This window comes from Oncorhynchus mykiss, chromosome 7, assembly GCF_057628025.1.
Source record: "Oncorhynchus mykiss isolate SJ-2025 chromosome 7, ASM5762802v1, whole genome shotgun sequence".
Taxonomy (NCBI): Eukaryota; Metazoa; Chordata; class Actinopteri; order Salmoniformes; family Salmonidae; genus Oncorhynchus; species Oncorhynchus mykiss.
The window spans coordinates 85635802-85645971 of NC_143028.1; positions in this window are offsets into that span (position 1 = coordinate 85635802).

The window sequence follows — 10170 nt, forward strand, 5'->3', positions numbered from 1 at the left end:
TTAGAACTACCCATGAGTATATTATAACGACCCCTGAGTATATTAGAACGACCCGTGTATATTAGATCTACCCCTGTGTATATTAGAACTACCCCTGTATATATGTGTATATTAGAACTACCCCTGTCTATATGTGTATATTAGAACTACCATGTGTATATTAGAACTACCCCTGTATATATTAGAACTATCCCTGTATATATTAGAACGACCCCTGAGTATATTATAACGACCCCTGAGTATATTAGAACGAACCCTGTGTATATTAGAACTAACCCTGCCATTAACCCTGTGTATATTAGAACGACCCCTATGTATATTATAACTACCCCTGTGTATGTTAGAACTAACTCTGTGTATATTAGAACTACCCCTGTGTATATTAGAACGACCCCTGAGTATATTAGAATGACCCCTGTGTATATTAGAACGACCCTCTGTATATTAGAACTAACCCTGACACTAACCGAGGGCCGACGCCAGAATGAATCCGTTGGACTGGCATTTCTTTTTTCCACGGGGGGCACGTTTTTATGTATAAAAATAAACAAATCAATAATTAAGTGCAATTAATTTAATGAGTAATTCAGTGCATTGTATTCATGGAGTGCCTTTGTTCCTACTTTTAAACAGAAAGCATCGGTGTTGGAACCCGGTCAATATGTATTTTTAAGTACCCCAACCAACCACCAAGACACAGTCAGCAAGATTTGTACTATTTATTTTATTTAACCATGCAAGATGCATTGTTGTGATAATAGCCCGTAGAATTCTCACCGGCTTGTTCTATTCCACACGGTGCCGTCTGTTTCCTTTCATTTGGTGGTGGCGTGGGAAGGTGTGGGTTCAGACTGAGGTCAGAAGAATACTCATCAGAGATGTCATCATGATTACATTCTTCCCCACCATCGGAGTCATTTTCATTCACATTTTGAAGCAACGCTAACGAGTGCATCCATTCATCTTGCCATTGTAAATTATGCACACTCTCACTGTGTACTGCAAGTAGGCAAGAGTAGACTGATAGAGTACATAATAATTAGAATACATCCATACAAATGGCCTACCCTATTTTTCATTCACATTCGGTGATTACATAATTATGCATAGTTCGCCTTCCCTCGCTCATCAACTCATCCATTCTCCCCCAACACTTCCCCTCGCTCGTCAACTCATCCATTCTCCCCCAACACTTCCCCTCGCTCATCCATTCTCCCCCAACACTTCCCCTCGCTCGTCCATTCTCCCCCAACACTTCCCCTCGCTCATCAACTCGCCCATTCTCCCCCAACGCTTCCCCTCGCTCATCAACTCGTCCATTCTCCCCCAACGCTTCCCCTCGCTCATCAACTCGTCCATTCTCCCCCAACGCTTCCCCTCGCTCATCAACTCATCCATTCTCCCCCAACGCTTCCCCTCGCTCATCAACTCATCCATTCTCCCCCAACACTTCCCATCGCTCATCAACTCATCCATTCTCCCCCAACGCTTCCCCTCGCTCATCAACTCATCCATTCTCCCCCAACGCTTCTCCTCGCTCATCAACTCATCCATTCTCCCCCAACGCTTCCCCTCGCTCGTCCATTCTCCCCCAACGCTTCCCCTCGCTCGTCCATTTTCCCCCAACGCTTCCCCTCGCTCATCAACTCATCCATTCTCCCCCAACGCTTCCGCTCGCTCGTCCAAGTCTGTTAGGACATCTACTTTATGCATGACACAAGTCATTTTTCCAACAATTGTTTACAGACAGATTATTTCACTTATAATTCACTGTATCACAATTCCAATGGGTCAGAAGTTTACATACACTAAATTGACTGTTCCTTTAATCAGCTTGGACAATTCTAGAAAATGATGTCATGGCTTTAGAAGCTTCTGATAGGCTAATTTACATCATTTGAGTCAGTTGGAGGTGTACCTGTGGATGTATTTCAAGGTCTACCTTCAAACTCAGTGCCTCTATTCTTGACATCATGGAAAATCAGAAGAAATCAGGCAAGACCTCAGAAAAACAATTGTAGACCTCCACAAGTCTGGTTCATCCTTGGGAGCAATTTCCAATCGTCTGAATGTACCATGTTCATCTGAACAAACAATAGTATGCAAGTATAACACCATGGGACCATGCAGCCATCATACCGCTTTGGAAGGAGACACGTTCTGTCTCCTAGAGATGAACGTACTTTGGTGCGAAAAGTGCAAATCAATCCCAGAACAACAGCAAAGGACCTTGTGAAGATGCTGGAGGAAACAGGTACAAAAGTATCTATATCCACAGTAAAACAAGTCCTATATCGACATAACCTGAAAGGCCACTCAGCAAGGAAGAAGCCACTGCTCCAAAACCGCCATAAAAAAGCTAGACTACGGTTTGCAACTGCACTTGGGGACAAAGATCATACGTTTTGGACAAATGTCCTCTGGTCTGATGAAACAAAAATAGAACTGTTTGGCCATAATGACCATCATTATGTTTGTAGGAAAAAGGGTGAGGCTTGTAAGCCGAAGAGCACTATCCCAACCGTGAAGCACGGCGGTGGCAGCATCATGTTGTGGGGGTGCTTTGCTGCAGGAGGAACTGGTGCACTTCACAAAATAGATGGCAGCATGAGGCGGGAAAATTATGCGGATACACTGAAGCAACATCTCAAGACATCAGTCAGGAAGTTAAGGATTGGTCGCAAATGTGTCTTCCAAATGGACCATGACCCCAAGCATACTTCCAAAGTTGTGTCAAAATTACTTAAGGACAACAAGGTCAAGGTATTGGTGTGGCCACCACAAAGCCCTGACCTCAATCCAATAGAAAATGTATGGGCAGAACCGAAAAAGCGTATGCGAGCTTGGAGGCCTACAAACCTGACTCAGCTACACCAGCTCTGTCAGGAGGAATGGGCCAAAATTCACCCAACTTATTGTGGGAAGCTTGTGGAAGGCTACCCGCAACATTTGACCCAAGTGAAACAATTTAAAGGCAATGTTACCAAATACTAATTGAGTGCATGTAAACTTCTGACCCACTGGGAATGTGATGAAATAAATAAAAGCTGAAATAAATAATTCTCTATTATTCTGACATTTCATATTCTTAAAATAAAGTGGTGATCCTAACTGACTTAAGACAGGGAATTTTTACTAGGTTTAAATGTCAGCAATTGTGAAAAACGGAGTTGAAATGTATTTGGCTAAGGTGTATGTAGACTTCCGACTTCAACCGTATGACATGCCCTCCTAAAACTGTCTATGGCACCAGTTCTGTTGATGACATTAAGATTCTAACAAGGAGAGTGGTGCTGGGACTGAGGCGTGGGGCATTACTTTATAAATGGCACAGTAGGGCCTCCCGAGTGGTGCAGCATCGTTTTGCTTGAGGCGTCACTACGGCCCTGGGTTAGATCCCAGTCTGTGTGACAGCCGGCTGTGACCAGGAGACCCATGAGGCGGCCCAGCGTCATCCGGGTTAGGGGAGGGTTTGGCTGGCCGGGATTTCCTTGACCCATTGTGCTCTAGCGACTCCTTGTGGCGGCCCGGGCACCTGCAGGCTGACTTTGGTTGCCAGTTAGACAGCATTTCCTCCGACACATTGGTGTGGTTGGCTTCCAGGTTAAGCAAGCAGTGCGGCTTGGCAGGGTCTTGTTTGAGGACGCATAGCTCTCGAACTTCGCCTCTCCCGAGTCCATAGGGGAGTTGCAGCGATGGGACCAGACTGTAACTACCAATTTGGATATCACAAAAATGTAGGAAATGGGTAAAACATTTTATAAAAATGTCAGAGTAATTTTAATTCATGAGCAGTTCAAATTACTGATTTAGCGGTTCTATAGAAACAGAATGTAGCCCAGGTATCTGATGCGGTCTGGCAAGAAAGAGAATGTCGTCGGTTGCTGTACTACACATACATGGGAATGTTATTGTAGTCAGTCAGTGACCAGAGACTGTTGAATGAATGAATGTGTCATAGTCAGTCGGTGACCAGAGACTGTTGAATGAATGAATGTGTCATAGTCAGTCGGTGACCAGAGACTGTTGAATGAATGTTGTCGTAGTCAGTCGGTGACCAGAGACTGTTGAATGAATGAATGTTGTCGTAGTCAGTCGGTGACCAGAGACTGTTGAATGAATGTTGTCGTAGTCAGTCAGTGACCAGAGACTGTTGAATTAAAAATCAAATCAAATTTTATTTGTCACATACACATGGTTAGCAGATGTTAATGCGAGTGTAGCAAAATGCTTGTGCTTCTAGTTCCGACAATGCAGTAATAACCAACAAGTAATCTAGCTAACAATTCCAAAACTACTACCTTATACACACAAGTGTAAGGGGATAAAGAATATGTACATAAAGATATATGAATGAGTGATGTTACAGAGCGGCATAGGCAAGATACAGTAGATGGTATTGAGTGCAGTATATACATATGAGATGAGTATGTAAACAAAGTGGCATAGTTAAAGTGGCTAGTGATAAATGTATTACATAAAGATGCAGTAGATGGTATAGAGTACAGTATATACAGTGCCTTGCGAAAGTATTCGGCCCCCTTGAACTTTGCGACCTTTTGCCACATTTCAGGCTTCAAACATAAAGATATAAAACTGTATTTTTTTGTGAAGAATCAACAACAAGTGGGACACAATCATGAAGTGGAACGACATTTATTGGATATTTCAAACTTTTTTAACAAATCAAAAACGGAAAAATTGGGCGTGCAAAATTATTCAGCCCCCTTAAGTTAATACTTTGTAGCACCACCTTTTGCTGCGATTACAGCTGTAAGTCGCTTGGGGTATGTCTCTATCAGTTTTGCACATCGAGAGACATTTTTTCCCATTCCTCCTTGCAAAACAGCTCGAGCTCAGTGAGGTTGGATGGAGAGCATTTGTGAACAGCAGTTTTCAGTTCTTTCCACAGATTCTCGATTGGATTCAGGTCTGGACTTTGACTTGGCCATTCTAACACCTGGATATATTTATTTTTGAACCATTCCATTGTAGATTTTGCTTTATGTTTTGGATCATTGTCTTGTTGGAAGACAAATCTCTGTTCCAGTCTCAGGTCTTTTGCACTACATCAGGTTTTCTTCCAGAATGGTCCTGTATTTGGCTCCATCCATCTTCCCATCAATTTTAACCATCTTCCCTGTCCCTGCTGAAGAAAAGCAGGCCCAAACCATGATGCTGCCACCACCATGTTTGACAGTGGGGATGGTGTGTTCAGGGTGATGAGCTGTGTTGCTTTTACGCCAAACATAACGTTTTGCATTGTTGCCAAAAAGTTCAATTTTGGTTTCATCTGACCAGAGCACCTTCTTCCACATGTTTGATGTGTCTCCCAGGTGGCTTGTGGCAAACTTTAAACTACACTTTTTATGGATATCTTTAAGAAATGGCTTTCTTCTTGCCACTCTTCCATAAAGGCCAGATTTGTGCAATATATGGACAGAGTCTAACACCTCAGCTGTAGATCTCTGCAGTTCATCCAGAGTGATCATGGGCCTCTTGGCTGCATCTCTGATCAGTCTTCTCCTTGTATGAGCTGAAAGTTTAGGGACGGCCAGATCTTGTTAGATTTGCAGTGGTCTGATACTCCTTCCATTTCAATATTATCGCTTGCACAGTGCTTCTTGGGATGTTTAAAGCTTGGGAAATCTTTTTGTATCCAAATCCGGCTTTAAACTTCTTCACAACAGTATATCGGACCTGCCTGGTGTGTTCCTTGTTCTTCATGATGCTCTCTGCGCTTTTAACGGACCTCTGAGACTATCACAGTGCAGGTGCATTTATACGGAGACTTGATTACACACAGGTGGATTGTATTTATCATCATTAGTCATTTAGGTCAACATTGGATCATTCAGAGATCCTCACTGAACTTCTGGAGAGAGTTTGCTGCACTGAAAGTAAAGGGGCTGAATAATTTTGCACGCCCAATTTTTCAGTTTTTGATTTCTTAAAAAAGTTAGAAATATCCAATAAATGTCGTTCCACTTTATGATTGTGTCCCACTTGTTGTTGATTCTTCACAAAAAAAATATAGTTTTATATCTTTATGTTTGAAGCCTGAAATGTGGCAAAAGGTCGCAAAGTTCAAGGGGGCCAAATACTTTCGCGAGGCACTGTACATATACATATGAGATGAATAATGTAGGGTATGTAAACATTATATTAGGTAGCATTGTTTGAAGTGGATAGTAATATATTTTACATAATTTCCCATCAATTCCCATTATTAAAGTGGCTGGAGTCGAGTCAGTGTGTTGGCAGCAGCCACTCAATGTTAGTGGTGGCTGTTTAACAGTCTGATGGCCTTGAGATAGAAGCTGTTTTTCAGTCTCTCGGTCCCAGCTTTGATGCACCTGTACTGACCTCGCCTTCTGGATGATAGCGGGGTGAACAGGCAGTGGCCCGGGTGGTTGTTGTCCTTGATGATCTTTATGGCCTTCCTGTGACATCGGGTGGTGTAGGTGTCTTGGAGGGCAGGTAGTTTGCCCCCGGTGATGCGTTGTGCAGACCTCACTACCCTCTGGAGAGCCTTACGGTTGTGGGCGGAGCAGTTGCCGTACCAGGCGGTGATACAGCCCGACAGGATGCTCTCGATTGCGCATCTGTAGAAGTTTGTGAGTGCTTTTGGTGACAAGCCGAATTTCTTCAGCCTCCTGAGGTTGAAGAGGCGCTGCTGCGCCTTCTTCAAGATGCTGTCTGTGTGGGTGGACCAATTCAGTTTGTCTGTGATGTGTACGCCGAGGAACTTAAAACTTACTACCCTCTCCACTACTGTTCCATCGATGTGGATAGGGGGGTGTTCCCTCTGCTGTTTCCTGAAGTCCACAATCATCTCCTTAGTTTTGTTGACGTTGAGTGTGAGGTTATTTTCCTGACACCACACTCCGAGGGCCCTCACCTTCTCCCTGTAGGCCGTCTCGTCGTTGTTGGTAACCAAGCCTACCACTGTTGTGTCGTCCGCAAACTTGATGATTGAGTTGGAGGCTTGCGTGGCCACACTGTCGTGGGTGAACAGGGAGTACAGGAGAGGGCTCAGAACGCACCCTTGTGGGGCCCCAGTGTTGAGGATCAGCGGGGTGGAAATGTTGTTGCCTACCCTCACCACCTGGGGGCGGCCCGTCAGGAAGTCCAGTACCCAGTTGCACAGGGCGGGGTCGAGACCCAGGGTCTCGAGCTTGATGACGAGCTTGGAGGGCACTATGGTGTTAAATGCCGAGCTGTAGTCGATGAACAGCATTCTCACATAGGTATTCCTCTTGTCCAGATGGGTTAGGGCAGTGTGCAGTGTGGTTGAAATTGCATCGTCTGTGGACCTATTTGGGCGGTAAGAAAATTGGAGTGGGTCTAGGGTGTCAGGTAGGGTGGAGGTGATATGGTCCTTAACTAGTCTCTCAAAGCACTTCATGATGACGGAAGTGAGTGCTACGGGGCAGTAGTCGTTTAGCTCAGTTACCTTAGCTTTCTTGGGAACAGGAACAATGGTGGCCTTCTTGAAGCATGTGGGAACAACAGACTGGGATAGGGATTGATTGAATATGTCCGTAAACACACCAGCCAGCTGGTCTGCGCATGCTCTGAGGGCACGGCTGGGGATGCCGTCTGGGCCTGCAGCCTTGCGAGGGTTGACACGTTTAAATGTTTTCCTCACGTCGGCTGCAGTGAAGGAGAGTCCGCATGTTGTAGTTGCGGGCCGTGTCAGTGGCACTGTATTGTCCTCAAAGCGGGCAAAAAAGTTATTTAGTCTGCCTGGGAGCAAGACATCCTGGTCCGTGACGGGGCTGGTTTTCTTTTTGTAATCCGTGATTGACTGTAGACCCTGCCACATACCTCTTGTGTCTGAGCCGTTGAATTGAGATTCTACTTTGTCTCTATACTGACGCTTAGCTTGTTTGATTGCCTTGCTGAGGGAATAGTTACACTGTTTGTATTCGGTCATGTTTCCGGTCACCTTGCCCTGATTAAAAGCAGTGGTTCGGGCTTTCAGTTTCATGCGAATGCTGCCATCAATCCACGGTTTCTGGTTTGGGAATGTTTTAATCGTTGCTATGGGAACGACATCTTCAACGCACATTCTAATGAACTCGCTCACCGAATCAGCGTATTCAATGTTGTTGTCTGACGCAATACGAAACATATCCCAGTCCACGTGATGGAAGCAGTCTTGGAATGTGGAATCAGATTGGTCGGACCAGCGTTGAACAGACCTCAGCGCGGGAGCTTCTTGTTTTAGTTTCTGTCTGTAGGCAGGGATCAACAAAATGGAGTCGTGGTCAGCTTTTCCGAAAGGAGGGCGGGGCAGGGCCTTATATGCGTCGCGGAAGTTAGAATAGCAGTGATCCAAGGTTTTTCCAGCCCTGGTTGCGCAATCGATATGCTGATAAAATTTAGGGAGTCTTGTTTTCAGATTAGCCTTGTTAAAATCCCCAGCTACAATGAATGCAGCCTCCGGATAAATGGATTCCAGTTTGCAAAGAGTCAAATAAAGTTTGTTCAGAGCCATCGATGTGTCTGCTTGGGGGGGGGGATATATACGGCTGTGATTATAATCGAAGAGAATTCCCTTGGTAGATAATGCGGTCGACATTTGATTGTGAGGAATTCTAAATCAGGTGAACAGGATTTGAGTACCTGTATGTTTTTATGATCACACCACGTCACGTTAACCATGAAGCATACGCCCCCGCCCCTCTTCTTACCAGAAAGATGTTTGTTTCTGTCTGCGCGATGCGTGGAGAAACCAGTTGGCTGCACCGACTCCGATAGCGTCTCTCCAGTAAGCCATGTTTCCGTGAAGCAAAGAACGTTACAGTCTCTAATGTCCCTCTGGAATGCTACCCTTGCTCGGATTTCATCAACCTTGTTGTCAAGAGACTGGACATTGGCGAGAAGAATGCTAGGGAGTGGTGCACGATGTGCCCGTCTCCGGAGTCTGACCAGAAGACCGCTCCGCTTCCCCCTTTTACAAAGTCGTTTTTTTGGGTCGCCGGCTGGGATCCATTCTGTTGTCCTAGGTGAAAGGCAGAACACAGGATCCGCTTCGCGAAAGTCATATTCTTGGTCGTACTGATGGTGAGTTGACGCTGCTCTTATGTTCAGTAGTTCTTCTCGACTGTATGTAATGAAACCTAAGATGACCTGGGGTACCAATGTAAGAAATAACACGTAAAAAAACAAAAAACTGCATAGTTTCCTAGGAATGCGAAACGAGGCGGCCATCTCTGTCGGCGCCGGAAGTCTAGTTAATGATTGTTGTTGTGATCAGAGACTGTTGAATGAATGTTGACAATAATGGTGGTCTTATTTCTTGTCTAGATCCTGTCGTCCATTGAGTTGCTGCAGCATGCTCTGCCTAAAACCAACCGCACCTCCGAGCCGTCGCTACACAGAGCAACACACACTGAGGACATTAACATCTGCCCTTTGACCTACACACGCCAACCTGCTCCCGTCTTCAACAAATTTACATGCCAACCTACTGCTGTCTACTAGACCCACACCAACCTGCTTCATCACAAATGGCACTGTTTTCTACATTTTGCACTACGCTTTCACCAGTCTCAGTGCTGTCTTGTAGGGCTCTGGACAATAGAAGTGCTCAGGGTGCCATTTTAGACTGTCTGCAAGGTCGTTTCCCACCCTGCCTCTAGCACTGGAGGGGTTTCTAGCCTCAACCCAGCCTGCCTGCAGCACTGGAGGGGTAACTAGCCTCAACCCAGTCTGCCTCCAGCACTGGAGGGGTCTCAGTCCAGACTGAACATGCTACCAGGCATGCTTAGGGAGCAGAGTAGCTATACTTTTCCTGAGATAATTTATACAAATTTATTGAACAGGAAAAGTGTCCCCACTTCCCAATCAGTTACATGTTAAAGCACATTCTGTCCCAGTGCTGTGTTCTACAACAATCTACTCACAAGATCAGCATCATTGAATCGAAGTGTAAAGAACATTTTTATTGCAATTGATGCTATTTCTCTCACTGACGTGAGGGTGTTTCTGAACATAATGTCCGCTAATGAATAGATGAAGAGCTGCTATCGTAACTGTCAGTCAAAGGCTCTTCAATCATGAAAGGACTATGAAGTTGTTTTAAAATTAAAGGATTTTCATATGATTTGGTTATCTATTAGCTTGCCGTCTAGGATAAATATTGTACTTGAACAAGCATTA